We start from the raw sequence: 25,037 nt of genomic DNA, 5'->3' as shown, positions 1-25,037 counted from the left end.
ACTGGATCCAGAAGGGGGAGGGGGGTCAGGGTTAAATAATTGTAAAGGAAGATATAGAAAGTTCTATGATATAAAATCCTTTTCAAGGAACCAGCTGGTTCTGGAGGAACCAATTTTCTGAGGAAAATTATGTTTCCTATGACTGACCACTTAGGACACAGAGTAGTTTAAGAATGTCCAAAATTAAAAAAAATTTTTTTTGTTCTTCTCTAGAATTAAATTTTTTTTTTTTGCTTGCAGATCACCCCCCACCCCATCAGCAGTAAGTTCTGCTTAAATCTTTCTCTCCCCTCAATTCCAAATGGTGACAGTCACAGATGACACAGCTCTGGGGTAGGCGAAAGAAACAGCTTGCAGGATCATTGGAAAGAACCCCCTTGAGAGGAGCACAAATGGCCGCCTTATAGGGTGTGAAAAAAGCTGCAAAAATCCATTCAGCGAGAGACATCGTAAAGACAAAAGCTCCCTGTGTGATGGAGTCGGGGCCATGCTGTGGTGGAGAGTGGGGTCAGCTAAGGAGAGGGGGAGCCTGCCCAGTTCCTGGTTTTGTGCTTGTGGCCGATGGTGAGGGAAACTCGGAAATTCATGTGATACAGTCCAACCCCTTAAGGTGCAAGGGGCAGAGCCGGGGTGGGGCTGTGATTCACTGCAGGAGAAAGGATAAGGGGATCTCCTTGGAGAAGGACACTCAGCGCTTGACATGTGGAGGGGCTTGTCAGCATCGGGAGGCCAGAGCTCCCACTGTTGTGAGGCTCCCGCAGGGTAGCCTGCTGTCCGGGGGAGATGGTTTTAGGAAAGGGCCACAGTGGTGGGATGGATGGTTCGTCCTAGCCCTGCTAGGTGAGTGCACTGGTAAGGCTTCTAAAACGTCTCCACAGGGGCGCCTGGGTAGCTCAGTCGGTTAAGCGTCCAACTCCTGGTTTCAGCTCAGGTCATGATCTCAGGGTCGTGGGATCGAGCCCCACATCGAGCTCCACGCTTAGCACGGAGTCGGCTTGAGATTCTGGCTCTCCCTCTTCCTCTGCCCTTGCTCGTGTGTGTGTTTTCTCTCTCTCTCTCAAATAAATAAAATCTTAGAAAAAAATAAAACATCTCCACAGGTGACACACTGTATCTTCATTGCTCTGTTTCGAGAGGAAAAGACCCCTGTTGAATTTGGTATTGTCCTGTAGAAAATAAAGTGAGGCTCCCGAATGCTTTTTTCATCAGTGGCAAAATTGACTGGTTTTAGGGGGCTGCCGGGTCACTCTGCTTGGGGTGGGGTCCTGGTCTTGCCACATTCTGTGTGGCCATGGACCCTCCACTTCACTCTTCTGAGCCTCGGTTTCTTTATCTGTCAAGCAGAGTTAATCAAAGTACCTGACTCAGAAGGTTGTTGACTTAAACGGGGGTTTGTTTAAAGTGGGTACCCGATCAACGTGAGAATCCTGCTTCAGCAGAACTGACTGTGGTGAGCTACTTACCATCTATTCACTCTTCCGTAAGCGGACATTTACTGAGCACCATCTGTATACCGGGCACCGTCTAGTTCCGTGCTTTGCAACATAGTAGCCATTAGCTATACTCGGTGTGTGGCTCTTTAAATTTACATACATTAAAACTAAATAAGATAGGCAATTCAGTTCCTCAGATGCCTGGCCACATTTCAAGTGCTCAAAGTTCACATGTGGCTGGCTGGTGGCTTCCATATTGGACGGTGCCTCACAGACCATATCCATCATTGCAGAAAGTTCTAGTGGACGGTGCTCATCTCCAGGCTGGGGATTCAGTGCTATGAACATAGCACTCATTTATGCTTGATCTAAGTATGGATTCTTTTTTTTTAAAATTTTTTAAGGATTTTATTTATTTAGGGGTACCTAGGTGGCTCAGTCAGTTAAGCGTCTGGAGCCTGTGCTCACTCCTTCTCAAATAAATAAAATCTTTTTAAAAAAAGAAAAAAAAGATTTTATTTATTTATTTAGAGAGTATACGAGCAGGGGGAAGGGGCAGAGGGAAAAGGAGAGAATCCTCAAGCAGATTTCCTGCTGAGTCCCGAGCCCTATGCAGAGCTTGATCCCAGGACCCTGAGGTCATGACCTGAGCTGAAACCAAGGGTTGGACGCTTAACCGACTGAACTATCCAGGCACCCCTAGACGTGAATTCTTGAGACATTCAAACCTTTGGGTGCATTTTCTTTCTCCCAGGAATGGGATGATAGTCTGCACTGTATGGGTAATTACTCTCATGAGTAATTAGTAGAAGCTTAACAAGGTATGGGCATGACCTTCTCTATTTATTAGTAAGGACTCTAACAAGGAGATATGCTGTCTGTGGAAAGGCTCCTGAAATCCCCATTAGCAGTTGGCAGTGTGTAAGCAGGTAAATGATACCCCTGCCCACCTGGGGGGTCATCACAGGTACTTTGGGCAGCAGATGGCACCGATAAGGCTGGAGTGAGGCCAGGGCAGGAATGCAGGCTTGGCTCCCAGCAGACTCTTCCTTAGCCCTCCCAGCAACCTTGGGAGGTTTTCCCTCCTTTTGGCCGTTGTAGAGCTCAGAGCAGAGAGAAGCACGGGAGGGCAGGAGAGAAGGGACTTGAAGCAGGCATCTTAATCCCACAAGAATGTAGAACCCTTGCAGCCAGTTCCTGATGGCCGGCTTTGGGGAAGAACCCTGACTTCACAGGTTGCTTTCTCTTCTCCTTCCAACCTACTGGGGGAGATGGGGTTTCCGCCTGAATTTCCTCCTTTCTCCGCTCCCCCCCGTCCTTCCCTGCATCCAAGGGGAAAGGTTGAAGGAATACTAATGCATGAAGCCTCAACAAATAGGTAATTCCGATTTTCTAATTATTATTGGGATTCCCCCCCTTCAAGTCCATTCACTTTGTGAAAGCAATACCCCTGTGTGTGAGCATTGCCTGGAGGCACTGGGACTGCAGAAGTTCCAGCTAACTGGAGCTGGGGGGGAGAGATGAGTGTGCCTTGGTGAGGACGTGGGGCGTGCATGCCCAGGGCACCTCCCACAGAACGGCGCTTGCCTGAAGTCAAGGGCAAGGTAGGGATTTGAGATGACTTGTTCCCGAAATTTGTCATCGGCAGCCCCTCTTATCTCCCACATGAATATGAATAATCAAAAGTGGGCGGTGGAAAATGAGATTCATTCCCCTGCTCAGTCTCTTCCCCTTTTCCAACAGAGCTGGGGCCCCCGAGGAGGAAAAAGCAGCAGGAATAAACAGGGAAAAAAATAATAATAAAATAATGCCGCGTGGTTCTATTTGTCTAAACTTCTGCTCCTTCTAACACCACCCACGTGGGACATTTGTTTACACGGCACGGTGCCGCTCTCAGAGAGTCCTGGGGGACAGGGTTAGAGCCCTCGGGGACATCGCCCGTCTGACTTAATATGCACAGCCGTTCACATCCATGGCACAGAGGCTGCCTGGCTTTCCCCAGAAGGCTCAGGGGTTGCCTCTGTGCTGCTTCGTCTGTGGAACTGAGACGTGGCTGCTTGTGCTTACCCAACGCAGCCTGCCTGCAAAGGTGATTCCATGGCGGAGGAGCCCTGAGCAGCTGACACCGGCTTTTCTCCTTTCCACCCCCGCAGCCCAGTCAGGATGATACTGCCAGGTGCGCTTGTCACCTCCAGATGCCAGGGAAGCCGGTGGGATCACATAGGCTACGTCCTCTGACAGCAGTTTCCTGCTTGGGTGTGCGCTTTCAAACTGGTTCAGCATTCGTATTCACCATCCATTTGTTGGGTGCCTACAATGTGTATAGAGGTATTCTAGACCATGGGGGGTGAGAAGAGGGCAGAGATGTATAAGACAGGGTATCTACTATGAAAGAGCTTATAATCTATCCAGAACCTACCCATCACTTTTTTTCCTCTTAAATAGGGATAGGGATAGGAACGTTTGTTTGTTTGTTTGTAGTAAGCTCCATTCCCAGCATGGAGCCCAGTGTGGGGCTCGAACTCACCACCCTGAGATCAAGACCTGAGCTGAGATCAAGAGTCCGATGCTTGACTCACTGAGCCACCCAGGTGCCCCAGTACCCATCACTTTTGAAATGGGAAGAGGACCTGACATTTTATCAAGCACTCACTGCAGACCAGGTCCAGAGTTAGGCACAGTACGGTGTCCTCTCATTCCCACCTCACGACCAACCTTCAAGGTGGACAGTTACCAGCTCCGTCTTACAAGTGAGAGGTTAAATACCACATAGCATTGATTCTTTTTTTTTTTTTTTAAGATTTTTTATTTATTCATTTGAGAGAGAGAGAGAGAGAGCATGCGTGAGCAAGGGAGGGGCAGAGGGGGAGAAAGAAGCAGGCTTCCCGCTGGGTAGGGAGCCCGATGCGGGGCTCGATCCCATGACCCCAGGATCATGACCTGAGCCACCCAGGCGCCTCCCACATGCCATTGATTCTAAGGCACGTTTTTTTCACCCTTCAACAGCTATGATATAGGTATGTCTTACAGTCGCTGGCCTGTCCTAGTTTAATTGTCGGAGGCTTTCTTTCTTGGTAGTGAGTAAAATCACCGTCGCTCTCTGCAGTGGTGTTTGGCCTTCTGTGACGCGCTTTGTTGGGTCCGCTCAGCTGAGCGGTGGGATCAGAACTGGACGGAGGTTTGCCAGGCTCGGAAGCCTGCGTGTTTGCCAGCACAGCGGGCTGCACAGTCTCTGGTCCGTGTGCACAGAGGCTGCGTGAGTCCCACAGACAAGACACGAAACGGGACAAGAGGGCTAAATTGGAGTTCCCGTCTCATTGCATAAGCTGAGGAGACAATAGCAGGAGGAACTGTGCACCGAAAGATCGAGGACAGGGGCGCCTGGGTGGCACAGCGGTTAAGCGTCTGCCTTCAGCTCAGGGCGTGATCCCGGCGTTGTGGGATCGAGCCCCACATCAGGCTCCTCTGCTATGAGCCTGCTTCTTCCTCTCCCACTCCCCCTGCTTGTGTTCCCTCTCTCGCTGGCTGTCTCTATCTCTGTCAAATAAATAAATAAAATCTTTAAAAAAAAAAAAAAAAGATTGAGGACATACTCTCGAATGGTCTCCCCTTCTCTACGGATCATAACTCATTGTTAGAAGAGGCCAGCGATAAATGGCACCCTGTTGGCTTGGATAAGATTAAGACAAGACTGGTCTATTTTTCCATTTGTTCTGGTTGCTCTGAGCCGAGGGTGGTGTTTTAACCTGCACACATCCGCTAGGGATGTGACCAGTGGTCGCAGACACGGGGGCCTCTTTCCTGTCCTGGAGAACCACGGTAGGAGACACAGGCTGACTCCCTCCCCCGCACTGGTTTCTGGGACGTCCCCGAGCACCGGCCTGGGTGTGTTTATTATTATTGTCCCAGTACCCTCCGGTCACCACCCCCAGGTATGCGGCCAGCTCTGTGTCATTCCACGGCTGACCTGGATTCAGAAAGCAGTGCCGGGGACCACAGGGGGAGGAACAGCCAACACCACGGCCCAGTTTTGGACTGGGACTTGATCTGTGCAGCCCCCACGCACTCCAGCAAATCTGGTCCCGTGATGGGCTTTGATGAAGTCATCTTCCCGAGCAGCTTCTGAGGCAGGAGGGAGACAGGCTGGGTGATTTGCGTGGCTACGTCGAGTAGCAGAAAGGAAACACTCCTGGTGGGCAGAACACCGCGACAGGCCTTGCAGGGACCCAGCTCCTGAGGCCCGAGGGAAACCGAGTCTCGGGGGAGTGGAGTGGCTTGTCGATGTTCACACGGCTGATCGAACCCCAGTCTCCAGAGTGTTCCTTTTAGCTTATCAGGTATTTACTCATGTGGGACCCGAGTTTCTCCAGCAGTGAGTAAAATGGGAGGTTGACTTCTGGGAAGTCAAGGAAATAACCTCAAATAATAACTGTGCAGAAACCTGTACGCACACAGTAGGGTTTAGTGAAGCCTTATTTATGTTACTGAAACATTGGAAACAAACCTAAATCCGCAGCAGGGAAACAGGGAAGTATGGCAAATACAGCTGATTAAATACTAAATAGACTTTGAAATTATGTATGGGAAGACTGCAGCATTACGGAGATTTTTTATGAAAAGGATCAAGAAAAAGGTACAGAAATATTTCTGTATCATGTTGGTAGCCTGTTGAAAGCACACACGCGTACGCACGCACCCAGAAAATGGAAGTCTGGTAGATAGTAAGCCAAAATCCTAATGCTGGTTCTTATGGGTTTGTGGGATTATTTTAAAAATCTGATCTTAATGGAAAAAATAAATTTATTTTTTAAAAAAAGAGACAATAGCATGGGGGAAGATCATTTGGTCGGGGTGACTCTCCAGTTCTTCTATCCTGCGAGCCTTTGAATCTGGGACAGCTGTCCCCAGGCACGTGCAGACATTTGTGGTAAAGCAAAAATTAGTTCAGCCTTGGCCAAAGGGAAAAAGCTGGCTTCTAGGAAGGGGAAGCGGATGTAGAAAAGTCGAGGAGCTCTGCTGTTTTGCAGGGGGAGTGACTGGATATGACTCTGAATCCGGGGAGAAGCCATAGCCTCCTGGTTATAGGGTAATTGATTTATAATTCTAACCATATACACCAAAAACCCAAACACGGCTGGAAAGGGCTGCTGCCGTGCCATTTCCCTCTGCTTTCTGAACCTGTCCCAGGGTGGCCAGTGAAGCTCTTGTTGGCGTCAGGCTTCCTCAAGGATGTAGGAGCCGTGCCGCTGCTATGTTGGTAGCTCCCCTTTGCTTTGCGGGACGTTTTCTTTTGAGCTAAACCTGTGCTGGGACGCTGTTTCAGAACCCTCGTGCAGGAACTTCTTCCTGGGCACGGGGGATGGTGGTACGGTGCCGCCAAAGGGCTCTTGGCCTGGGAGCCTAGACAGGTGGTTCTTGTCCCGACACCATAACTCATTAGCTGTGTGACCTTGGACAAGTGACCTCACCTCTTAGACTTTCGTTTCCTCAACTGTAAAATTCAGGTGCTACAGTCGGTTTAGAAGAGGCCCTCCAGTTAGTTCCCAGCTTGTCTGGCTACTCCGGTGACTCACTGTAAAAGCTTGGCACTTACCGGCCCAAGTGATTTGGTTTGCTTAAATATTTTTAAGCATCGTTCTAATACTATTGCTGCCAGATTGTTGATTAGCTTGACTTTTTTTTTTTTTTAATTTACTCTACTATTACACATGCACACATAGCTCTCCTTTATACCAGGAAGCAGTTTTCCCTTTACCTGCAAGGGAGGAGATGCATTTTGGGGGCAAAGTGGCATGACCGGTATGGGTTAAGGGGAAGGCTGCTTGCCACCTGTGTGTGTGTGTGTGTGTGTGTGTGTGTGTGCGCCTGCTCATGTGCCTTGTGCCCTTGATGGTGTGTGTGGTTTGTTGTTTTTTTTTTTTCCTGTTAATGTCACTGCTGAGAACACATCTGTATGAGCAGCTGCTGCTGCCGGCTATCAAGCTGGTGATCCTGTGGGGTTCAGGATAATTTCTGGGCACAAATTTAACGGCACAGTGTGCGTTAGGAGTTAGCTTTCACTGCGGTGCCTCATTAAGCAGATTGTGCTCCATGGCACTAAGGAAAGATAAGAGTTTTGCCCAAAAAGGACTATTGCATTGTCAGCAGCAGGAGGGATATTCCTGTCAAAGGGATTTTCGTTCCTGCCAACTCCGGGCCAGAAATTGTCCTGGGGACAGTTTGCAGGAGGCCAAAGGGAAGGGGACGATAGAGAACGCCACCTTTCACACTTGAGTGACTGGTGGGTGTCCACATCGGGTCTCCCCAAGATGAGCCCCTCTGCATGTCGTTACCCTTAGAGCACGTGACGGGAACTGAACTTTGGGGGAGCCTGTTGTTACTGATCGTAACACTGGCAGAGGAATGAGAGGACCAGGTCTGCATAAAGATAAGACCCAGAGGGAGTCTTGAAGGGAAATACTGTTTATTTCCTAACCCAGATGAGGGAATCCACGCCATATGGCAACAGTGCTAAGAAGGCACAGTAATAGCATCGTCTTGTACCTGTCACAGGAGCTACGTAAACAGAGATCAGGGACAAGTGCACCACGAAGGAGCCAGTGGGGGTAAGATCTGTGTTGGCGTGGACGTTTTTGGGTCACCCTAGACCTGGGGGGGTGGGGGTGGCTCCTGGCTTTCCCAGCACTAATTTTACCCTTGGCTTCAGCGTTTGACAGTCATTATAAATGGGGAGGGTTCCTGGGATCCAACCTAAACTGAGTGGTTCTTTGAATTCAGAGAGAATCCTGTCGGTTCTTCTTTGCAAAGGAGGACACGTGGTGTCACGACAATGTCCTTCGTCAGCTGGGTGTTGGATGACCCAGGTTTCATTTTAAATTTGCTGATCGTGCATATGGATCTTTTTTCTCTTTTGTTAACATTTTCAGGGACACAGGAAACCCTGGTGGGGTCCTGTTCCTGATATTAACTCACTCTGTGGCCTGACCCAGTCTCTTGACTTTGCTGTCTCAATTCCTCTTATAAAATGAGGGGTGCGTTTATGGTGGTTCTCAAACTTGGCTGCACATTAGGAACCCCTACCCCTGGGAAGGTTTTGAACTTCCTGATGCCCATCCCCTCCCCGCCGGCTGTACCCCAGACCAACTCCATCCATCTCTGAGGATAGTAACTCAGCATTTGTATCTCAACGCTCCTCACGGTTAAGGGGCTTTGTTTAAAACAGTGCTTCTCAAAATTTGACGTGCTAGGGCTTACCCAAGCATCCTGTTAAAATGCAGATTCTGAATCCATGGTCTGGGGTGGGCTCTGAGATTCTGCATTTCTAACACGTTTCTGGGGTATGCTGATGCTACTGGCTCACGGACCAAGCTTTGAGTCACAAGGTTTGGATCTAAATATTAACCACAGAACAAGGCACAATAATCTGTGAAAATATAGCACAAACAATATGGTCCTGAAACGGGCACAGCAGAAGTAGCAGTTATTCTAACAGAGGAAATCAGGTGTGTCACACAGAGGGGGCAGTATTTGAGAGAGCCTTGAACAGTAAGGAGGCTTTCTTTGGATGGAATAGAAGTGTGTATTAGGGAAAGTTCTGTTTCTCAGAGAAACAAGACCAATAAGGGGTGTGTGTATAAAGAGAGAGCAAGATTTATTTTAAGAAATTGTTTTATGTGGTGGTGGATGCTGATACGTCTGAAATCTTCAGGGCAGGACAGCAGGCTGGAGATCCCGGGAAGGGTCGATGTTGCAGTTCAAGTTCAAAGGCCAGTCTGCTGGTGGAATTCCCTCTTTAGGGGAGATTAGTCTTTTTCTGTTAAGACCTTCAACTGATTAGATGAGGCTCACCCACATCATGGAGCATAATTTGCTTTACTCAGAGTCAGCTGATTTAAATGTTAATCTCACCTAAAAAAATGCTTTCACAGAAATATCCAGAATCATGTTTGACCAAGAAGCTGGGTAGCACGGCCTAGCCAAAGTGACACATAAAATCAACAGGGAAAATCGGGTCGGGAGGAAAACCCATGTGTAATCCTGTGGAACAGACACTCTGCCTCACTGTCTTGTGATTTGAGTCATGTGGAAGAGGGGAAGACGAATGGGGGCAAAAGCTTTCAAATATCTGTAGACCAGGATCACACCGTAGTGAGAGGGCCTGACGTTCTCTGACTTTGACTCAGGGGAGGGAATACAGTTTACGCTGGGGCCCAGCGGATGTATAACTCTAAGTGCATAGCTGTAGGTAATGTGTGCATGTGTATCAACAAAATTGCATAAAACCAAGCAGTTTTTCTGACCTGGCATGACCCGTATTTCATTGGTAAATGATGCACTATGATATTTTCTATTGTCTTCTATTTCGTCGCGAAGACCGAAAGCTGGCTCTGTCCCACTGAACGAATTTCATGATGCTTAACGGGTGGATACCTGCAGGGAAAATGAGACCCAGGCCCTGGTGGGGTGGAAAGAGCTTGGAGAGTCTTGTGATCCGAAGCCTCGCTGTCCTGTAGAACTTTCTGCAGCGATGGGAATGTGCCGTTCTGCACCATCCAGCACTGGCCCCGTGTGTCTCTTGAGCATGTGAGACGTGGCCAGGCAAATGAGGAAGTGACTTTTTTATTTTATTCCATGTTAATGATTGAAATGTAAGTAGCTGCGTCTGGCTCGTGGCTCCCGCGGTGGGCAGCACAGACCTGGGGTACTGCCCTGCCTCTAACTGGATGGCAGTGAGCCCCTCCCTCCCCCTACCCCCTGCCCCACACCCCCAGGCCTGGGACACAGCATCTCTACCCAGGGAGGCTGGACTCTGGGATTACCTCAGCGCCTGCTAGCTCCACCTTTCTGGAAAGCCAGGCTGAAGGCTGACCTGGGGCTTGCATTAATTGAGTTGCCCTGGGCTGTGTTACAGATAACGGTGCTCTGCATTTTTAAATGCTCCTTAAGAAACCCTTCCCTTCTTCCCTTACAGTTGCTTAACTGCTCACTCGTGTGACTTGACGGTTTTGAAAAGAGAGATGCTTTCTGCTTAATGAACTCTTAACGGCCCTTCACAGACTTGCCGAGCTCGGTGGATGGGCCTCTGCAACCGAACTCAAGGTGCTTTGCTTCTCCCCCTCCCCCCCAGACAGCTATACCGGCTGGAGGAGGAGGATGGGGGAATTTGGGTGCAGAGGTTCACCGTCAGGGTGGGCTTGGGTTATTTTTGTTGTATGTGGCTCACAGAGCTAGTGATTATGTTCGAGGAGGACAGAATTTGTTTAAATTCTAGGAGCTGGAATTTCCAAAAACCCATGATTTCACTGACCTCAAGGCCTGGCTGGGAAAATTAAGGGACCCAGCAAAGGATGGGAGAAGAGGTGATTCCCCGCCCCCCCCCCCCCAAAAGTTCCAGTAATAAGAGGCAGCCTTGACTGAGGATGGGTTTGGCAGGGCACGTGATAGCCCGTTTTACTTTTCGGAAGGTGATTTCTTCTCCCAGGCCCTTGCTGTTGTCAGGACTGGAGGTGAGCTGGGTGAGAAGCTCACAGCCTGTGGATTTGTGCCGAGCCCAGATGCGATTGGAGATGTTCTGCCAAAGCATTTTGACTCTGATGGAAGGGGTTAAAAGAGGGACAGAAATTCTAGGAAGGGCCCTACTTCAGGACATTCAGAAACTGGGGACAAAATATCCAGCCCCCCTGTTGGAATTAAGTGGCCCCAGGTTGCTGGGAGCATTTAAATCTTATGTCTTTCTTGTTTAGTCTGTGTGTGCATAAGCCCCCAGGCTTCTCCTGTCTGGTCCCTGAGCCAGAGCCACCGGGGAAGGAGGACGATGCCTGGGTTCAGAGGGGATGGGAGACGTCTGCCGCCCCTCCCCAGGCCCAGCCCTGCACAGAGCCTTGTCACTGTCAGCTCCCACAGCTCCAATTCGTCGGGGTTGGCTTATGAGCCAGAGAAGCCTCCCCCCGCTGCTCCCCTGCCTCATCTTTCCACCCACGTCAGCTCACACCTTCCAGCCTCCAGAGCAGGGCGGTACCCCTCGGCCCCCACATGGCCCGTTTCTCCTTCGGCAGCTGCTTCCTGCCAGCTGCATCTGTGAGGGGCGTGCTGTTGTTTTCCCCTTCATCTGAGATGCACGGGGTGCGCTCTCTCCCCCACCGTGAATTCCCTCTCTCCGACTTCCCGGGGAAAGAAGGCTCCTTCTCCATCACTCCACCTGGCCCCCGAATCAGATCTTCCCCGAAAACACAGCAGCCAGGCCCAGCCTCCACCGAGAAAGCCAGGGAGGAGGACTGGCTTTCCCACGGCTCGGAGCGATGCCAGCGTGTGTGCGTCCCGTACCGTCTGTGTGTACCCAGGCTGGTGTGATGAGTCACCCCTACACGCCCGGGACACAGCAGGCCCCCCTCCGCTCGTGGGCTCAGAGGCAGCACCGCGACCGAGTAGCCCTAACGGTCGCTTCAGCTTTTGACTCTGCCGGTTCCCCGCTGTGTAACCTTGGGCAAGTTACTTAACCTCTCTGTGTTTCTGTCTGTAAATGAAGATAACTCACTTCCTCAGAGTGTAGTGGTAAGAATTAAGCAAGATGCTTGGCACATGATGGAAATTTGTTCTTTTAACAGAAGGGGTTGCATTGACGTGTGGGGGATCTGACATAGCTCATCTCCAGGGCTGTCACGGAGCCATTTCTACGTTGGGAAATCAAAAGTAGACATTATACGGAAACAGAGCAGAACTGGAGCACCTGGCTGGCTCAGTCAGTGGAGCGTGCGACTCTTGATCTCAGGGTTGTGAGTTCGAGCCCCACGTTGGGTGTAGAGATGCCTTAAAAATAAAATCTTAAAAAAAAAAAAAAGAAAGAAAGAAACCCAAAAACCAGAGCAAAACAAAAACTGTCCCAATCAAAATTGAAACCTGCTATTTAGCCTCTCACACTACCTCAGGCTGCCTCTCCACTTCAAGCATGAGGAGCTCTAAGCCACGTGCTGTGCCCCGGGGTATGTGTGACTCATTGTGCGCCTTTGACGTCCTTGTCACCCACAGACTCGGGCGTCCTTGGTGCCCATCCCCTTGAGAGGCGGAAAACGAAAGCTAGGGCAGATTCTGGTGCTGGCCAAAGGGGCGATCGGTTCCCTTCCTCTCTCCTTGCACAACTCTCCATCAGAGTCCGCGGCCTCTGGGGAGGCCCACCGGAATTACTGAGGGCGGCCTCCGCAACGGCTCAGCCGAGGTTTATTTCGAGTCTGTTAGAAGCAGAGCGGGTGGGGGTCCTGCCCTCAAGGAGTCCCCAGTCCCCTTGTACCAAGTGAGAGGCCATGCTAGCCTGGGAGGGCAGGGGGCCAGGGTGTCAGGGCCCGGAGGGGAGCCTTACAGAAGCCCTGACATTTGAGCGAAGCTTGAGCGGGGGCAGCTTTCCCGGCGAGCGAGCAGCATGAGCTCATGGGCACGGTGTGTCCAGGGAAGGGGCCTGGGGGGGACCTGAGTTAGGCTGGCGTGGGGAGCGACGGTCGGCAGCGAAGCTGGAGACGCAGAACGGCGCTGATCCACGGAGCAGAGTAGCCTCCAGGCGGTGGGGAGCAACGCTGTCAGCCCTGGGTTTGGAAGAGCCGTGGGCAGCAGCGCGGGAGGGCCTGGGGGTGCTGGGCACCGGAGGGAGGGAGGCCAGCCGGGGGGTGGGACTCGCTGTGGTCCTGAGCAGGGTGGCACTGGAATAAACACAGATAGTGGGAGGGTGGACTGGCAGATGGCAGGAATGGCAGGTGGAGGGAGAGGGCAGGGGAGAGGCTGAGGGAGGGATGAGCTTCCTCCCACGGCGTAGGACTACTGTGTGTGTCACCGAGGGACGAGCACACAGCATGAGTCGTGCCAGTGATCTAGAGCTGCGCCACGTCTCTCCCAAGCAGTGGCTGAATATAGTAACAGCAAAAGAACCAGTAACAATCATTTCTTTTGCTCACCAACTTAGACGTTGATTGGGCTCCCCTAGACGGTTCTCACTCGGGGTCGTTCATGCTGTTGTAGTCCGATGGTGGACGGGCCTGGGGTCTTCTTGAAAGTTCCTTCTACACCTGTCAGGTACCTGGGCAGGGAAGACAGGATCAACCGGGGCGGGGGTGCTGGAACAGCTGGGGCTCCTCGACTCCCACTGCCTTCTCTCATCTCTCCCTGTGAGATTTTAGGGCTGGACTTCTTCCCAGTGTGAGTGTCCCAGAAACCGCCAGATGCTACTAACGTGCTTTTTCGAACCCAGGCTTAGAAGTCCTGCCGTCACTCAGTCTCATTCTGTTCATTGAGGCTGTGACAAAGGCCCTGGGCTCAAGGCGCAGGGACATAGATCACCCCGCTCGATGGGAGGGGCATCGAGGAATTTGAGGAGGTGTTCCCAACCTCCCTCCACCAGTGTATGATTAAATGTAACCGAGGTGGTTTTTAGAGAGAGTAAAGTAGTGGTATCACTCTGTTGGGGGCATTGAGTGTGTATGGGAACTGAATCCACCTACCACAGAAGGAGGTGGGGAGAGGGACCTGTAAATGGGAGATGTAGGCATATTCTGCAGGGATGTGAGGTTCTCTGGCAGGCTCAGCTGTTGTCCGAACTTGATTGTTATTTTCTTTTAAGGAGCTAACTGTTTGGACTCCACGTCTGAGTGCAAAGGAAAGGGGGTTTGGTGGGACCATTGCTGACAAAGATGGCATGAGGTGGGCTTGTCCCGGGGTCCCTGATGGAGGGAAGTAGGAACAAACAGAGGACTGAGTGCTCCCCAGAGTCCGCACAGGCTGGAGCGGAGGAGCGTGTACAACTGCTTCTGTGCGTGGGGAGGCCGTGTTAGGGCCTGTTGACCTGGTAGCGAGCGTGAGCTGCAGTGTTGGCAGAAGGGCCCTGAGTGACAGAAGGGCGCTGGAGGTACCTAGACAGTAACAGGACGGCACGATGAAGGCGCCAGCCACGGGCTCATTTCTCAGCATCGGTCCTGTGCCCAGTGGTGCTAAAATACAGTAAGTCATAATAATAGTAATAATAACTTCCTCTGCTTGATAGAAATAATACTTCTATAGTGCAGTCTCACAAAACAGGGGCTTAACCAACAGAAATGTATTGTCTCCCCGGCCTGGAGGCCTCAAGCCCCAAGTCAAGTGTCCTCAGGGTTGGTACCATCTGAGGGCTGCAGGAGCCTCTGCGCCGTGCCCTTCTCCCGCTTCTTGGGGTGTCTGGCAGTCTCCATGTTCTTGGGCTTGTAGATGCATCATCCCTGTTGGGCCTTCCTTTCCACATGACGTTCTCCCCATGCGTGTGTGTGTGTCCAAATTTCTCCTTTTAATAGGGACACCAGTCACATTAGATTAGGGCCCACTTTCCCTTGCTTTACCTCTAGCATCTGCAAAGACTCTATTTTAAAATCAGGTTAACTCTGAGGTTCTGGGGTTTAGGACTTCAGCATCTTTTGAGGAGACGTAATTCGACTCATAACAGTTGGTGAAGATGGGACAAAAATCTCTGGATCCTTCCTCCATGTCCCTGTCTTTATCTGTCCATCTTGCTTTCGATGAACGAAACACTGGTCTAATCTCTTGGTTACTGCAGGAGCTGTCCCTCGGGCTTTTCTTCTCCCTACCCCATATCACTTCTTAGAAGAAACCACATCAGAAATGCCCCCTCATCTTCCTCTACATTCACTCCTTTCGCTTGAGGAGCAATGGGATCTTTTTCTGGCTGCCTTAGTGATGACAGCTAGGACAGTACTACCCCCACAAAACAGTTTCCTATCATCTCATTTGATCCTTGCAATAACCCTATAACGCAGGTATTAGTACCATTTTATAAAGGAAGACAGTTGGGCCCAGAGAGTTCAGATCACTTGCTGAAGGTCACACAGCTAATGGGGAGGGTCTGGGACTGTAGTCAAGATCAGTGTGACTGCCCCACCCAGCAGACTGCCTTTCCAGTTCAGTGGGGAGCATTATTGATTACATCTCTATTTCAGAGGAGTTTGGAAATGGTTTATTAGATGATAAATAATACAAAGAAGGTTTAAAAAGTCTGGATGAGGAAAACAGGGCCAAGGGACTAGGAAACAATCAATTAGACTTGTATTTTAATTGTCCTTAGTTTCTTTTGGGTGAGCCAAGATCTCTAGGTTTGTGGGATGGGATAGACTGGGGGAAACAGTGGAATCCTTTTGAACCACTGATCCCAGTCTGAGCTCCAGGAATTGTATCTGGAACTTCTGCTGTTGCCTGGATGGAAGACACTTCTTGGTTTCAACCAAAGGTTGTCGCCAAAGTAACCCAAGCGAATGATTTAAGAGCATTGAGAACAGAGCCAGTGAAATCTCCATGTTCAGTTTTCTTGCGAGAAGAGGCTGGCGGCTACTTCCCGAGAACCTAAGTTACAGAGTCCAGCTTAAAACTCTACGAAGGATGTCTTGCTTACTCTGAATCACAGCCAGCTGCAGCAATGTGTTACAGATGGTTGCTAACACTTAGTGGGCTCCCCACCAATAATCAATAATCAGGAACCTGGCATAGAAACTTCGAGTACGGTGTCATCCAGCCCCAGCCCCATCATTCCCTGGGCGGAGGATTTATTCTCTGTACCGGTTCTGAGGACCCCGAGCTGGGGACGGACAAGAAACGCATTTCGAGTTGGGCTCTCTGCTGGAGGCGGACTTATTAATGATCATCCCCACACATTTCCTGACCACCTGCTGTCCGTAGGGCAGAGTTCTACAGGCTGTCGAACTTTCTAGAGACTGTTCCTCCATTTTAGGCTCTGGAAAATTACAGCAAGCCCAGGTCACCTCAAATCCCTGGCAGGTGCTCATTTTGCACCTGGCAAGTCTGCCTTGGGGTGCACAGGACGGAGCGTGTCCGGGAAGGCTAAGCTCCTCTTTCCCACTTTCCACATCGGGCATGTGTGTCTCTGCCTCTCTGCCTCAAATTTATGAAGCAAAGCCCCGTCTCTGATTTTCCCACGTGGGCCACTAAGTCACCTGTTAGTCGTGGGAGCAGAGAGGGGTGGGAAGGTGCCCCTGCCTGGTGCTCCCCAGACCCCTCTGCCCAGGGTCCCCAGGGTGGGGGAGGGGCATAGCTCAGCACCTCCTGCAGGGGCCGTGCCCTGTGCTTGAGGTCTCTTGTTCTTATTTCAAGAATGCATGGGAACTCTTCATTCTCCTTGATAACGGTCCTGTGAGTGTGCGAACAGGAAAAGTTTCATCCCCGGGAGTGCCTGGTGTGGAGGGGAGGGCGCGGGTCTGTGAGGCTCGAGGAGGCTGTATGTCACGTCGAACGCTCGGTTCAGCATTGATGTCTGCAGTAAGAGAGCCATTGAGATCTGTCTGTAAATTCTGTAGATCCTTGTTTTTTTTCTGGAAGGGATTAGAGGTGAGTGCCACTGGTAATTTAAAAATGAACTTGTATTTAATGGATCAAGGAGAGTGGAATACACCGGATCTGTCATGATGCTATTGTTCTTTTTTTTTTTTTTAAGCGAAACCCATCTGTAAGAACCCTCAGTTTCTCTTGACCCCCTGGAACTTCCTTCGTGGTGCCCATTTGCCTACAGTTCCAGACCTCACCCCGTCAGTCTGTCAACCTTTGGGGAGACAAAGGGAGGATTTTCTCTTTAGAGTCACACGCGTCCACCTCTCCAGTGTTTCTACCACCAAATTCAGACCCGAGACGAGGGGGCTTCCCCCTCACGGTAGCCTCCTTGCCTAGAACCATTCTCCACGGTTTCTGTGAGCCCAGGGCTGGCTTCCCTCTCGGGAAACAAAACCCCTGACGGGTGTCTGGAATTACCAAGGTGATTTAGTGATAGGGACTCCTGAAAGCAGTAACCCTGAGTGTAAAACTCCGTCCCGATCGGGTCGGAAACCTGACCCACCGCGCACCGCTCTCGAGGTGTAGCCGCCCGCTGCCAGTCGCGTGCTTTCTGCCTAGGTGCTCACAGGGACAGGGGCCTGGGGGTGGCGGGGCGTGTGCGCAGAGCCCCTGGGTGACAGGCACGTGAGCAGGGAGATTTAGATCAGATGGCCTCAGATGACTAAACCCTCAACTCTAGCGGGAGCCGTAGCCTCAGATGGTATAAAATCTCATCCCGATGCCTTTATAACCTCCGTGAGGTTTCTTATAGCGGGGCAGCCAGAGGTTTGCTGGGATAGCCAAAGGATGACGCTAAGGTCCTGGGGTCTGAAGTAACCCCCGCATCAGCCCCCCCCCCCCCCGCCACACACACACCTCCCTGACTCCTACTCTGGTATCCCACGTGGGGCCACTTCTGTCTCCTGCTGGCAGCCCACAGAAGGGGTAGAAAGCGCTGGCTTCGGTCCCTGGCCATCAGCTCTCGTTTCTGAGTCATGAGCAGCCCCTGGTCTGTGGGAGGTGGAGAGTGCCAGCAGTGGAGACGGGGGTTTCTGCTTCATGGGCAATGCGTGTGAGAACACACGTGCACTTGGGACTTGTGCCGTTGCTCATTCTAAGGAGCTCGTGGGCGGCATGGAAATGCGTCTTCTCTTGGTTTCTTCTTGGTTGGTTTTAAAAGCAGCAGTCACCGAAAGGCCAGGAGGTAGGATTTGGCAATGCGCCCATGAGCGACAGGCTCCTTGGTGCCCTGGAACTCTTGCTGTCATTCCACTAAGCCACCTTGCCCTTGCTGGTTCCAGCAGATTTCTTTTAGCAGCTTGATGCTTGCCTTAACAAAATACCTCCAGCTGCGTGGTTTCGACAACAGAAATTAATTTCTCAGAGTTCTGGAGGCCAGAAGGCTGGAATCCAAGTGTCGGGACAATCCCTTCCAGGCCTGTCCCCGAGCTGCTGGGGGTGTTTGTCATTCCTTGGCTTGTAGAAGCATCCCTCCGTCTCTGTGTTCATGTGCAGGGGTGTTCTCCGTGTGTGTGTGTGTGTGTGTGTGTGTGTGTGTGTGTGTGTGTCCGTATGTCTAAATGTCCCCCTGTTATAAGGACCCCAGTTCCCCCATTTTAACTTGATCATCTGCAGACATCTTTGCTAAATAAAGTCACATTCGCAGGTACTGGGGGCTGGGACTTCATCTTTCGTGGAGGGTTGGCAGTGGGGAGACACAATTTAACCCATAAGATTTGAGTAAAAGGGTTTTTGTCTTTACCTTATGTGGGGGGCCCTGGAGGCACAAGTTGTGGGGTCTGAGGGCCTGGTTGAAAGCTGCCACTTACTAGCAGCGTATCTTTAGGTAGGTTACCTGCTGTGCTCCCATATCAGTAAAATGGGCAAATTAAAAAAAAATGGTTGAAAGGAACAAATGAGTTAATACATGTAAAGTTCTTTAACCACTTGGCATATCGTCGCTCTCACTAAATGTAAGCTGCTACACTGCTCTCTCTGCCATTTGAGTTGTGTTTAAAGTTCTGAGGACCTCCTATGACAAAGGATGCTTTACAGAGTTGCATTGAAAGGAGTCAGGGTGTTGCCACCTGGATTTCTACATGAGTGCATCCTCAGATGATTCCGTAATTGTCTCCTGTAGGGAATCTGCAAGGATCCATTGTGTTTTGAATGCCAAAAAGAAAATTTACCTTCGAAACTAGATTTATGCATTTAACAAACATTTATTCAAGCCTCGCGGTGCACGGAACACTTCCCTGGGTGCTAAGGTGAATTTGAAAACAACTAAGATAGTGTCTCCATGTGTTAAAGGAGCTTGCGGCCCAGTGCGAGACACAGACCTAATCGATGTAATCGTAGGTGGTAGCAGGCATTGTGCAAAGTGGTGCCCTGGATTAACCCGGGTCGTCCTCGGAATAATCCAACAAGATAGACACAGGGCCACGGTCCCTAAACCTCAATTCTGAGTGCACAAAAAAACCCAAAAGGCAAAACCCAACCCGAAACAAAACACAAATAAAACCAAAAAACCAAAACACACAAACCGAAGTGTGAAAATTGAATTTTTTCCTTTGGTTTTGTGTAAACTCATTTGATCACAGAACCTAAGCTGGACTGATGGGAGATAATTTATGGTTTGATTTTTCTCCTCCACATTATGGGAATGCTCCACGCTGTTCTCTGTAGAGAAAAATGCTGGGCGTGATATGTAACATCTAGTAAATGCACCGTATTATCTTTCTGAAACCTGGGAGTGCTAACTTGCATCTGGCCCCAGAGAGTTTGGAAAAGGGATGGGGGGCCTGCATAATTAGATGTTTTACCGACAAGAATCACTGAGGTCCGGAGGAGTTGAACTGCGTGCTCAGGTCTCTAATCTTCAAAGGGATGGCGTTGGCTTTCAGAGTCCGCCTTCTTGGTCCAGGGCCCCAAGCTGGAGGGTCCGCGCTGGAGAAGTGCCGGGGGCAGGCCAACCTCTTATCTGTCCTCTTCCCTGTTGGCTGCCATCCTCAGCCCTCGCCTCTTTAGGCTCCTTTAATCTGGAACATTTCCACAGGCCTTCTTTGTCCTAAAGAGTGAAGCAGCGAGCTCTGCAAGCTTGGGGCAGCCAGTCCTGCTGGTATTCGTTAGGTCTCTTTTGCTTGGAGGTCCTAGAAACCAGCCCCAGGAGTAGACAGAAAGGGTTTGGGGTGGGTGGGGGAGGGATGATTAGGGTCCGGGTATCTCCTGGAGCTGCAGACAGAGCTGGGGCTCAGTCTTAGGAAGGATCAGAGGCAGGGGTGCAGGGAACTAGGGCGTGTTTTCTCTCTTTGTCTGGGCTTCTCTGTTGGACCACTGACCTTTTGTTTCCCGGTCCATGTGTCGGAAAACAGCCACGACCACCAAAACCTGGCTCTGTAACTCCTCAATTTAAGAGAGTAGCCAGACTCATCTAGAATCTCTTCAACCTAATCCAAATTCTGTGTCTGCTTCCCTTCTGCCTGTGAGAATGAAGAATTGGGGCAGGAATGGAGTTCTGGTTCTAGAAAACACAGCGTGCAGGTGCCCTCCCTCCATTGGTGGATTAGATCAGCATCGCTCGTCTTTCTGACCTCAGCCTAGTATCTGTACGTCTTTGGAGTGAACATTACCTTGACCTTGGTTCTTACTGCTTGGGTCTGTTGTCTTTTGTTCCCTTTGCGGACTGGCATTCCTGCTGCCCTGGGATGATGGTGCAATGCATTGGCCTGGGGCCATAGCAAGCTGCTTGGCCTTTGGCTGCCCCTGCCCCCAGGCTACGGGCTTCATGTTGGTGGGCCCCTGGAGCCACGATCCCACTACCGGCGTAACAACTATTTTGGAGGGCTTTACTGGTGACCCAGTATTTATCAAGACACACTGGACTTGACCCTGCATACTCCATGACCTCTTCATGACCACTCTTCCCTGACCTCCGCCTGGCCCAGTCACAGAGCCAGCCTGTTCCCTGGGCTCAGGCCTCCATGTTGCTGGTCTGTTCCCTCCTCCCAGGTCTGGAGGTCATGACTGAGGGCCAGGTTGGTGTCAGGGGCCAAGAGAGTCTGGCAGAAGAAAAGGGGCTTTCAAGTCCAGATTTATTCTGGGAAAATCACTTAACCTCCCTCTGGGTCTCTTTCCACCTCCGTATCCTGCAGAGAGTGAACCAGATGTTCTTTCAGGGGTCTTTTGGTTCTGAGAAATTTCCGTGATGTCCATTAGGGACTCCAGCAGGAGTTGTCAAGCGTGTACCAAGAATGAGCATCACAGCTGATGAAAAGGATGTCATCTGTATCAAACTGGGCCAGCCCCAAGTGGGAGCCTCTCTAACGTCAAAGCGTGGCAGGTCACCTTACCGGGCACCAACCCGAGGCAGCTGCGGTCTGGGATTCACATACTTTGGCCTGAGTCTTGGTTTACTTGTTGCACAGGCCCAAGACTGTTAGCCTGAGAAAGGCTGGCTCACGCGGTTGACCCTTGGCTGACATCTGGGAGCTTAACTGTAAATAGTTCCCTACACTGATCTAAAACTTTCCCTAAGTGATAGGCATGGCTCACTGTGCCTGAACTATTAGTACAAACAGTATGGTTGATATCGAACACTTGCTTTCCTTCTGGAAGTCCGGAATTTGGGTAGAAATTCCAGGCAGAAAGTGCATACCTGACCAGCCCTCCAATAAAAACCCTGGACACGTAGTCTCTCCTGGGCTTCCCTGGCAGACAGCATTGCACACCTGTGGTCACTGGGGGCCACTGGAGGAATTAAGCCTATCCTGTGTGACTCCACCAGGAAAGGAGTCTTGACAACTTGCTCCTGGTTCCCCCAGACTGTCCCGGGAGCCTTTTCCCTTTGCTGTTCTGGCTCCCCGTTCTTTGCTGTGATCAGTCATAGCCTTGGGTATAACGAACTGTATGCGGAGTCCTGTGAATCCTCCTCCCAGGCTTGGGCGTGGTCTTGGGGACTCTGGTCGCTTATGGACTTTGGAGTGCCCGAGAGCACGTCAAGATAAACCCCACACCCCTGTGCGGCTTCCCGCTGCTAATCCGTGGCAGAGAGGGTCAGGGTTCTGCTGACCGTTCAAAGAGGAGCTTCAGTGTCCTTAACATTGCGTCCCGAGCGCTAATGTTCTCCCCAGCCCCACGTAGAATCCAGATGTGGCACCCTCCACGGAGAGACCAGATCCTTTGTGGTCCACGTGTAAAAAATCAGCAAGGAACTCTTGCCTCAGCTTGGCATTTCCAGAACACAGAGGGCATTTTCTGAAACAGTTTGGCCGGCATGCCTTCTCATCAGGACAATTCTGGCAGCATCTTTCAGGATTCTTTATCAGATGAGGTTATAGATTTCTCCAGAGCCAAGTAGGAAAGCCAGGTAGTCTTATTTAAGTTAGAGGGGAAAAAATGTTGGAGGAAAATCATTTGAGAAGACATGCAAGGAAGGGCTTAGACCATTTGCATGAACTTTAATAAGAAACCACATGCTTTGGGGCGCCTGGGTAGCGCAGTCGTTAAGCGTCTGCCTTCGGCTCAGGGTGTGATCCCGGCGTTCGGGGATCGAGTCCCACATCAGGCTCCTCCGCTGGGAGCCTGCTTCTTCCTCTCCCACTCCCCTGCTGTGTTCCCTCTCTCGCTGGCTGTCTCTCTGTCAAATAAATAAATAAAATCTTTAAAAAAAAAAAAACCCACATGCTTTAGGTAAGCGTTCTGTTTGGAAACAAGTTCTGTGCTGGGAAGGTAGTCTTGCACCGTTACTAGCGGGAACTGTGAGTCCATACGTAGTGGAGAGTGTGAACTCTCGTGCTTGGCTGTCAGATCTTTTATGGACCACGAGAACTCAAACCATAGTGTTTGAATCTCTACGCAGCTCTCTGTTCTGCTTGCTGCCGGCCTGCATTTCCCGGGTGATTCAGTGTTTGCTCTCCAGGGGCCAAAGATCACTCTTCGCACTCCAGCATTTAACATCAGCCCCTGCGTTGGAGGGGCTTCGGCTCTGTCTCTGGAGCCGGGGCATCAAGAACAGAGCATCTTAAGAGGTGTTGCTGGAACCCGGCCCACTGGGTAGCTAGAAGCATGACCCTCAGAGGCCGTTCTGAGAGTCTGTACGTTAAGTGGCTTGAGACGCTGACTTTACCAGAGCACAGCTTAAGCGCGTTTTTCTGTATCCTTGGGAGAGTGGTGACAAGGCATCAAATCTCACACAGAGGCGCTGCAGACGACATGCATGGAGTGGGTAGATAGGCTGCGCCTCTCGGCATTGGTGAGGAAGTCTGAGTGTTGCCATGGCATTTGGAAACTTTCATTTTCTTTTTGAAATTGTTCAGAGATCCCTGTTTGGTGGAAGACCGATCAGAGCATCCTTCTGTGGGGCTAAAATGACAAAATGACAAAAAAGGGAAACTGTCAGCCAGCCCCTTTTGTCAAGTGCTTCCTTTGTGCAGACAACTCGCGGTGCCAACTGCCTTATGGGGGTGGAGGAGACACTTGGGAGTAGGGGCTTCTAGAACTTTCCTTCAGACAGAATGAGGAGGCAACACCGCAGCTCCACAGTCGCCTGGAAAAAATGACTGAGGGGTGCTTGCAAAGCAAAAAGGGAAATTAATGGAAAATACCCGCCTACAGTGAGCATTCCCTGTCTACGATGGGTTGTAGCCAGAGTCAAGTGTGACCAATTACAGACGTTATTAAGAAAGAGGTTTTTGAAGGAACCATGACTGCTGGACATTAATCCGGAATGCTCTCCTTTTCCCAGCAGGTCAGCTTGCTCTCCCTCTTTCTTCCCTGCCTGTGTTCAGCATACACACACCAGGGACTTGGAGTCATTCTACGTGTCTCCCCTGGCCCCTTGTCTCCCCAAATCTTACCCACCACGGCACCTTTTACCCCCTCCGGTCTCCATTGCTGCCAGCGCTCCCCCAGTTCAGGCCCTCAGCATTCTCTCTCTTCCAGCTTATGATTGGGAAAGAATTTCAAGAATGCAAATAACGCGAAGAACTCTCATCTATCCTTTACGCAGATCCACCTGCTGTTAAGGTCTCATCCCTGTTGCACGGGTGCTGGTATCTGCTCTCTCCCCATGCACGTCTGCGCGCACACACACACACACACACACAGACACACACACACCCCTCTAATCTTTTCCTCAGCGTGTGAGGGTAAGTTGCATACATCATGGCCCCTAACTCCTAAAAACTTCCACGTGTGTTTCCTAAGAAGAGGGGTGTGCTGTTACATCATCCCGAGGCCGTTACCAACTGCACTGAATTAACCCTCAAGGCAACGTCTTCCTGCAGTCTCCCTTCCACGTTCCAGCTTTGCCACTTGACCCCATAATGTCTGCTCTAGTGCTTCCCCGCCTCGCCACAGGCTCCAGTCCGTGTCATGCCTTGCTTGACACATGCATTACTTGTCGTGTCTCATTAGGCTCCTTTAATCTGGAACGTCTGCAAGTTTTTCTTTGTCTCTTATGACATTCGCATGTTGGAAGGATACAGTTCCTTTTTCTTTCTCTTTTCAAAAAAGAGACTGTCCCTCTGTTTGGGTCTGTCAGAGTTTCTTCATAGTTAAATTCAGATTATATACGTTCTCGGCTGGATCCCATGTAGAAATGCACGATCCCTCTGCCCAGCATCGCTGCTGAGTCATTCTGACCACCCTGTTCAGGCATTCCCAATTTCTCCTCTGCCCATTACTATTTTGGGCATTGCAACTAATAAGCAATCCGTGGGGGATACTCTTTAGGGTTACGTTCCGTCCGCCTTCACAGTTTCCCCCTCGATTTAGTGTTCCCCGATGGTGTGTCTTTTGTTATGATGGCTGCAAAATGATTTGCCAATTCTAGCCTCACGGTAATCTTTTAACAGCCTCCTCGTGGGCCTTCCTGCCTCTATTCTTTCCTATCTACTCCGTGTCTGTTCAGAGGAGGTTCTCGTTCTGCGACCCCCCATGCCTAAGTGCTTCCTTCCACTGGCTCTTCTCACTCTTGGCATAAACCTCAAGCCCTCCGTGGCCTGCATCTCTTCATCTTTTACCGTCCGCCCTGCTTGCCTTGTCCTCTGTTCTCTAGGAGCATTTAGCTTGTGACGTTGCCTCACGTGTATGTTGCGTTAGAGCTCCGTTCCCTTCACTTTCTTGACCAGGCCTTTGTCCTGATGACTTTGACGGGCAAACTCCTCTGCATTCTTTAATGACCCAGCTAGGCTTCCCCCTCAGGAAGCCTTCTCTTAACGCCTTCCCCTTCTCCAAGGCTCGGGTAAGTTCTCTCCTCTGGGC

The 25,037-nt window shown here is 50.7% G+C and overlaps 1 protein-coding gene and 1 long non-coding RNA gene across 2 annotated transcripts in view; both read left to right on the top strand.

Annotated features, from left to right (window-relative positions):
• GFOD1 (Gfo/Idh/MocA-like oxidoreductase domain containing 1) overlaps nt 1–25,037 on the top strand; it is a 107,378-nt gene that overhangs the window by 12,711 nt on the left and 69,630 nt on the right. The window lies entirely within an intron of this gene.
• Nucleotides 13,170–25,037, top strand: part of LOC130542227 (uncharacterized) — a 37,048-nt gene continuing 25,180 nt past the window's right edge. Inside the window, exon 1 of the long non-coding RNA XR_008956630.1 lies at nt 13,170–25,037. This exon is cut by the window's right edge and continues 19,611 nt beyond it. This is a non-coding gene — a long non-coding RNA (uncharacterized LOC130542227).

This window comes from Ursus arctos, unplaced genomic scaffold (assembly GCF_023065955.2).
Source record: "Ursus arctos isolate Adak ecotype North America unplaced genomic scaffold, UrsArc2.0 scaffold_31, whole genome shotgun sequence".
In the NCBI taxonomy this organism is placed as follows: Eukaryota; Metazoa; Chordata; class Mammalia; order Carnivora; family Ursidae; genus Ursus; species Ursus arctos.
Note: the sequence above shows the minus strand (reverse complement) of the source record. Positions and strands in the feature narration are given on the sequence as shown.